This window comes from Physeter macrocephalus, chromosome 16 (assembly GCF_002837175.3).
Source record: "Physeter macrocephalus isolate SW-GA chromosome 16, ASM283717v5, whole genome shotgun sequence".
Lineage (NCBI taxonomy): Eukaryota > Metazoa > Chordata > Mammalia > Artiodactyla > Physeteridae > Physeter > Physeter macrocephalus.
In genome coordinates this window covers 66,180,313-66,188,153 of record NC_041229.1, presented here as the reverse complement: position 1 = coordinate 66,188,153, position 7,841 = coordinate 66,180,313, and positions in this window count along the sequence as shown.

Sequence of the window (7,841 nt, the reverse complement as noted above, 5' to 3'; positions counted from 1 at the left end):
TGATTTCCATTTGCATGGAATATCTTTTTCCATCCCCTCACTTTCAGTCTGTATGTGTCCCTAGGTCTGAAGTGGGTCTCCTGTAGACAGCATATATATGGGTTTTGTTTTCGTATCCATTCAGCCAATCTATGTCTTTTGGTTGGAGCATTTAATCTATTTACATTTAAGGTAATTATTGATATGCTTGTTCTTATTACCAGTTTCTTAATTGTTTGGGGTTTGTTATTGTAGGTCTTTTCCTTCTCTCATATTTCCTGCCTAGAGAAGTTCCTTTAGCATTTGTTGTAAAGCTGGTTTGGTGGTGCTGAATTCTCTTAACTTTTGCTTGTCTGTAAAGATTTTAATTTCTCTGTCGAATCTGAATGAAATCCTTTCTGTGTCGAGTAATCTTGGTTGTAGGCTTTTCCCTTTCATCACTTTAAGTATGCCCTGTCACTCCCTTCTGGCTTGCAGAGTTTCTGCTGAAAGATCAGCTGTTAACCCTATGGGGATTCCCTTGTATGTTATTTGTTGCTTTTCCCTTTTAATATTTTTTCTTTGAAGTTGGTGCGTTTAATGTTGTCCCAGAGGTCTCTGAGACTGTCCTCAATTCTTTTCGTTCTTTTTTCTTTATTCTGCTCTGCGGTAGTTATCTCCACTATTTTATCTTCCAGGTCGCTTATCTGCTCTTCTGCCTCAGTTATTCTGCTATTGATTCCTTCTAGAGAATTTTTAATTTCACTTATTGTGTTGTTCATCATTGTTTATTTGCTCTTTAGTTCTTCTTGGTACTTGTTGAACATTTTTTGTATTTTATCCATTCTATTTCCAAGATTTTTGATCATCTTTGCTATCATTACTCTGAATTCTTTTTCAGGTAGACTGCCTATTTCCTCTTCATTTGTTTGGTCTGGTGGATTTTTACCTTGCTCCTTCATCTGCTGCATATTTCTCTGTTTTCTCATTTTGTTTAACTTCCTGCATCTCCTTTCACAAGTTGCAGGTTATAGTTCACATTATTTTTGCCAGTTCACATTTATTTGTTCACATTTGTCTGCCCTCAATGGGTGAGGTTTGTTCAGTGGCTTGTGTAGGCTTCCCAGTGGAGGGGACTGGTATCTGTGTTCTGGTGGGTAGGGCTGTATCTTGTCCTTCTGGTGGGTGAGGCCGTGTCCAGTGGTGTATTTTGGAGTGTCTGTGAACTTATTATGACTTTAGACAGCCTCTCTGCTATTGGGTGGGTTTGTGTTCCTGTCTTGATAGTTGTTTTGCATACGGGGTCCAGCACTGGAGCTTGCTGGCTGTTGGGTGGAGCTGTGTCTTAGTGTTGAGACGAAGATCTCTGGGAGAGCTCTTGTCAATTGATATTATGTGAGGTTGGGAGGTTTCTGGTGGTCCAATGTACTGGACCTCGGAGGCTCACGCCCAACATCCAGCTGGAGCACCAAAACCCTACCAGCCACATGGCTCAGAAGAAAAGGAAGAAAGAAAAAAAAACAGAAACAAAAAACCAAATAGACAGAACCCTAGGACAAAGGGTAAAAGCAAACCTATACAGACAAAGTCACACAAAGAAGCATACATGTACACACTCACAAAAAGAGAAAAAGAAGAAAAAATATATATGAAGAAAAAGGAAGAGAGCAACCAAAGCAATAAACAAATCCACCAGTGATAATAAGCACTAAATACTAAGCTAAGATAAACATAAAACCAGAAACAAATTAGATGCAGAAAGCAAACCTCAAGTCTACAGTTGCTCCCAAAGTCCACCACCTCAATTTTGGGAACATTCGTTGTCTATTCAGGTATTCTTCAGATGCAGGGTTTCTCAAGTTGATTGGGGAGATTTAATCTGCTGCTTCTGAGCCTGCATGGAGAAATTTCCCTTTCTCTTCTTTGTTCACACAGCTCCTCGGGTTCAGCTTTGGTTTTGGCCCTGCCTCTCTGTGTAGGCCACCCTCAGGAGTCTATTCCCCCCCACCCAGAGGGGAGGGGGTTAAAGCAGAGGCTCAGTAGGGCTCTCTTGCTTACTCAGGCTGGGGGGAGGGAGGGGTACAGTAGTCATAATTGGAATGCGTGGCGAGCCTGAGGCAGCAGAGCCCAGTGTGATGTTGCAACAGCCTGAGGCACGCCGTGTGCTCTCCCAGGGAAGTTGTCCCTGGATCATGAGACCCTGGCAGTGGTGTGCTGCACATGCTCCTGGCAGGGTGTGGATAGTGACTTGCGCTTGTACACAGGATTCTTGGTGGCAGCAGCAGCAGCCTTAGCGGTTCCTGCCCAACTCTGGGGTCCGAGCTGATAGCCACGGCTTGTGCCCAACCCTGGAGCTAGTTTAGGCAGTGCTCTGCCTTCTGTGGGCACACTGGGAAGGAATCCCCTCTCCTTGAGCACCCCAAAACAAAGGTCTCTTGCCTCTCTGGCAGGTCCAGACTTTTTCCTGGACTCCCTCCTGGCTAGCTGTGGTGCACTAGCCCCCTTCAGGCTGTCTTCTCGCAGCCAGTCCTCTCCCTGGGGTCTGACCTCTGAAGCCTGAGCCTCAGCTCCCAGCCTTAACCCACCCTGGCGGGTGAGCAGACAAGCCTCTCAGGCTGGTGAGTGCTGGTCGGCACCGATCCTCTGTGTGGGAATCTCTCCGCTTTGCCCTCTGCACCCCTGTTGCTGCGCTCTCCTCCGTGGCTCCAAAGCTTCCCCCTCGCCCACCCCCCATCTCCGCCAGTGAAGCGGTTTCCTAGTGTGTGGAAACTTTTCCTCCTTCACAGCTCCCTCCCACAGGTGCAGGTTCCATCCCTATTCTTTTGTCTCCGTTTTTTCTTTTTTCTTTTGCCTTACCCAGGTACATAGGGATTTTCTTGCCTTTTGGGAAGTCTGAGGTCTTCTGCCAGCGTTCAGTAGGTGTTCTGTAGGAGTTGTTCCACATGTAGATGTATTTTTGATGTATTTGTGGGGAGGAAGGTGATCTCCACGTCTTACTCCTCCACCATCTTGAAGGTCTCCAAAGCTGCAGGAGGGTATGGAAAGGTTTATCACTGATATAATGAGGCCTTCTAGAGAGGACGGTGTCTTCTGAGCAGGACTGAAAATGGTTTGCCCTTCTTAATGCAGTTTCCTTTCTCAGTCATCTTTGTTCCCTCAACTTTGTTCAACTAGCCTTTGTTCACATTGACCCCTCTGCCTCGGAAGTCCTCTTCACCTGCACCTGGCCAACTCTTGGCCATCCTCAATGGCTGAGTTCAGGAATCACCTCTCTACCTCCCATGATGCCTTGGGGTCATCCTTGGCTTCACATTTCACCTTTGTCTACAGTGATCCCTTTACCAGCCTATTTCCCCCACTAGCTCATGGAGAGAAGGGGTTGCATCTTATTCATTTAAAAAATTTCCTGCCCCTAGCTCTGTGATTGGTATTTAGGGGAAATGCAGTAAAAGTTTGTGGACTGGAAGATATTAAACTACTAATAAAAATCCAACTGTCAGAGCTTTCTTTGTAAGCATAGATCTGATGACAACTTTTCTCTACTCAAAGATGTTTATTCTGAAACAATGAGGACTATATGCAGGATAAAACACAAGACTTGCGGCCAGCTTCTCCCTTGCAAGACCAGGGAGAACCTGGCTGGAGACCGGTTTAACCCAGGTGACCTAAGACAGATTAGCCAGAGGGAGAACAGAAATCGGAAGGAAGGAGAAGCAAAGGTCCAGCTGGGTGACCATCCTGCTTTGGTAGCCACATCCCAAAGGAACAACTGCCTTAACTCCTCTCTGTGACAAGCCAACTCTGTCTACTCAATCCCATCTGGTCACTGGGAACCTCTTGGTGGAGCATCAGAACCTATTATGTCTCACGTGTTATCTCCTCTAAGGAGCTCAGGTGATGGTGCTCAGGTGGCCAGAGGTGCTGTGGGCTTCTTCTCCCTGTCAGGTGACAACAGTGATCTCAGGTGACAAAGCTGTCAGTCATGACCCCATGAGGCCTTTAAAAACCTAGGAGAGCAAACCCCACTACAGGGCAGTGACTCCCAGTCCTGGCTGTACATTAGAAGCACCTGGGTAGCATCCGAACTTCACCATATTCAGGCAATACCCCTAATAATTGAACCAGAATGCCTCGTGGTGGGACCCAGGTGTCAGTAATGTTTAAAATTGTCCAGGTAATTCCAATATGCGGCAAGATGGAGAAGCCCTGCTGTAGGAGTGGGAGTGGTACAGGGCTGGGTCAGAAGAAAGAAACTCATTAACCTGGCTTTTTTCTGGGCCAGATGTGCTTCCTTCATAAAAAGAGTTAAAGATTAACCTACTTTTCTCCTTCCCCTCCCCTACAGTGGTGAATAAAATAGACACAGTTCTATGCATCATGGAGCCTATAGTCAAGTAGAAGAGATAGACAATGAACATTATAAATTATGAAAATTCCATGGAGAAGAAAGCAGGGTGCCATGTGGAAAATAACTTATTTTATATTGATTTATAGGGAAGTGAAATTGAAGCTGAGACCTACAGAATAGGAAGGAGCCAGTCATTTGAAATGATCGGAAGAGCATTCCCAAGCTGAGGGATCAGCATGTGCTAAGGCTCTATGACAGGAGAACGCTTGGTGTGTCTACTCCAATTCAACATCTACCACAAACATTCTCTTATTACCTACTCTGTGGCAGGTAGAATATAGAGATGGCAGCCATGTTCCATACATTGAGGAGTTTATAATTCAGTGTGTAGAGAAATAGATTGCAAGAAGCAAAGTTTGGCAGGACCCCCCGGGGGAGAAATTTAATTCTGCCCAATGTATGAAGTGGTATATATGTATGGGGGTGATCAGAGGTCTCAGATGGGAGAATTAAGGCTTTGAATGATGACATAAACCACCTCTTTTGTCAGATGCTCTCTTTGACATCTGTGGGGAGAATTTTCCATATTGATAGGGGACAAAGTGCCACAGGTACCAGGAAGCACATGTGTAAAGGCGTGGAGGCATCAGAGTGTTTGGCATCCTTGGGGAATGAAGAGTTTGTGTATCTGGGGCTTCAGGAGAGGCCATATGCTGTGATGCGGGTGTGGCTGAAAACAGGTGAAACTGATAAATGAATGATACTAGGGACTCTCTCTGGGTTACCTGGCATTGGGGTTACCTAGGATGGATGATTCTCTAATCCCAGAAGAGGCTGCAAGTCCCATGGGACCTGGATAGGCTCTACTCTCTCCTCGGTCAGAGTTAGCTGTGCCTGAATTCAGTTTCCCTTGGAATGGGGGCTCCCAGTGTCTCCAGGTGCAGCAGTCCTCCACACACCTGGCACTTCAGCCTGCATCTCTTGGTGCCTGAGTCCCAAATGCTTATCCTTTGTCCCCTTCCTGGGGCAAAGACACTTTCACATTTCCTCCTTAAAAATGGAGAACAACAAGGGGTAGAGCCCTCTGATGACCCACTGTATACACAGCTGTGCTGCAGCCTAAACATCCTTCTCCACAGAATGCCAAGAGGACGGGGCTGGGCACACCTGCTGATCCTCTGTCCACAAGTTCCAGGTGTGCCAACTGATGCTTGCTGCTATTTGTTCCAAGCTCTTTCCACCATAAAAGGGATGCTGGGGTAGGGAAAAGGTGAAGATGAGGCTGCATGGTTTGGTGGGGCTAAGTTTGGAAGGGTCTTGTGGGCCATGAAGCTTGAACTTCAAACTTAGGAATGAGGAACCAGGGAAAGATTTCCAGCCTGGGAGGGCCATGGTCAGATTTGTGATTTTGAAAGATTTCTCTGTTGGCTAACATGGAGGATGGGCTGTAAAAGAATGATACTAGACACGGGAGTTCCTAGAAATGTTAGCTCGCTGAGAGCCAGCCGTTTTGTTTCTTTTGTTCACTGCTTTTCTCCAGGTCTAGGACAGTGCCTAGCACATGGCTAGTGCTCAATAGATATTTGATGAATGAATGAGAGCAGTTAGGAAGCTATTGTCCTGGTCCAGGTGAGAGATGATGCTTAAACTTGGTCAGTGGTTTGGGGTTGGAGAGGAGTTAGAGATATTGAGACAGTATGGAGGGAGGGTTTAGGATGAGACAGCACAGCTAGAATAGCAACTAAAATGACTTTACTCCTTTAGCCAGCACCACGGACAGAGAATTCAATAACGTGGCTATAGTGGTAAGGACTGCTGGCTGACATAAGATTCTCATAAGATTCTCTATTTTCCATCCTGGGATTCGGGCTCCTACCCCAAGGAGTCATGGGCTCCATGATGGTCATCCTCTTCCAGGAAGTCAGGCCTGGGTACCATACTATCCTTGGTGAACTCCATGATACCTTGGCTTCCTGGTGCAGTAGATGGAATTGTTATTGCATTTGTTGTAGTGCACAGTAGAAGACCTACAGAGTTTCTGTCTCTGACATATTTTTCTATTTAAAATGGAAGGGACACTGTTAAAATGAAATTTTCCTTCTGGACGCTTTCAAAACTCAACCTCCCATCCTGCACAGTGCCCTTTGACAGTCCACGTAAAAGAATCCCCAAATCTAGTCTACACATGAGCAAACTGTTGTTTATTCTCTAGATTTTATTCATATGTTTGGTTTTTATGATTTTCAAGGCAATTTGGGCTGGTAACTGACCAGCAAGGCCACGGGAGTGCTGGCAGTACAGTTTTAAGGTATTTCCTGGAACCTATCTTGGGCACTCTTAACGGTGGCTCACAGGACTGCATTGTGATAATGACTATACTAATGATGATCTCTCACAGTACAGATTATTTAACAGCATTGCTTAATTTATTCTTTTCAGAAACCTTTGTACGTGGCATGGGACAGAAGACTCACCTCCATTTTACAGATGTAGGAGCTGGAACTCAGACACTGATTGCTAACAGATGGCCCATCTGGGGTCAGTATCCACACTTCTGACTTCTGGTCCAGCGGTCTATTTATTTCCCCACTCTGAGCTGGGCAATGTGGGAACTCCAGATTTTATTGACTTGGTGGTTTGTGATATAGTTCGAGGGAGGTCAGGTGACCTCTCTCTGCCTGGAAAGGAGGAAATCTGTGATTCTCTCTCTCTTTCCAAATTTCCAAAGAGGAAGCAACTCTCAGCCAGAGCAGGAGCCTAAGTCTTGTTTGTAGGCAGTGGGGTGTACAGGTGGCTCATTGCTGTGTGCCCCGGGGCAGCGGTAAATTGATATTTGTTGATCTCCAAGCCTCTGGCAGAGGTGGGGAAGAAGGGATGGGAAAGTGACATTTTTTGTAAATAACCACACCTAGTTCTAAGAGCAGAAGGCCTGGCATGTCCCTGTAGCCTCATCAATTACCATCCACCTTTCGCCAAGGGAGCCCTAGGGGAAAGAATCTCTTTGCACTCTTAGGATTATTTATAGACACCCCCTCCTGTCCACACTCTGAGGGGAGTTTGGTTTGCTCAGCAGTGGCCTCCTTCCAGATGTGTTTATAGTTCCTCCAGGCCCAGGGGAATGCATCCTTCTGGCCTCCATAACACGGAGCAGAGAGGGTGTCTGGCATTGGGACTTAATGCAGATGTGGAAGGAGAGACAAGGGGCAGCATGCCTGAATTCCTCAGCTAGATTCATGTATCTCCCGGCGATCACTGATTGAGTAGCCACTTTGCTGCTAAAGAAGGCAATTCAACACAGTGGTTAAATAAACATGATTTGCAAGCAGATAGACCTGGATTTAAGTCCCAGCTCTGCCCTTTACAAACTGTGTGGCTTTGGTTAAGTTACTTACAGTTTCTGTCTCCATTTCCTCATCTATAAAATGGGATAATAACATCTCCACTCAGGGTCATTGTGAGGTTTGAGTGCAAAGGGCTGAGCAGTGCCTGACACAGCAGGTGATATGTATGTGGTGCCTGTTCTTTTAAAACATTT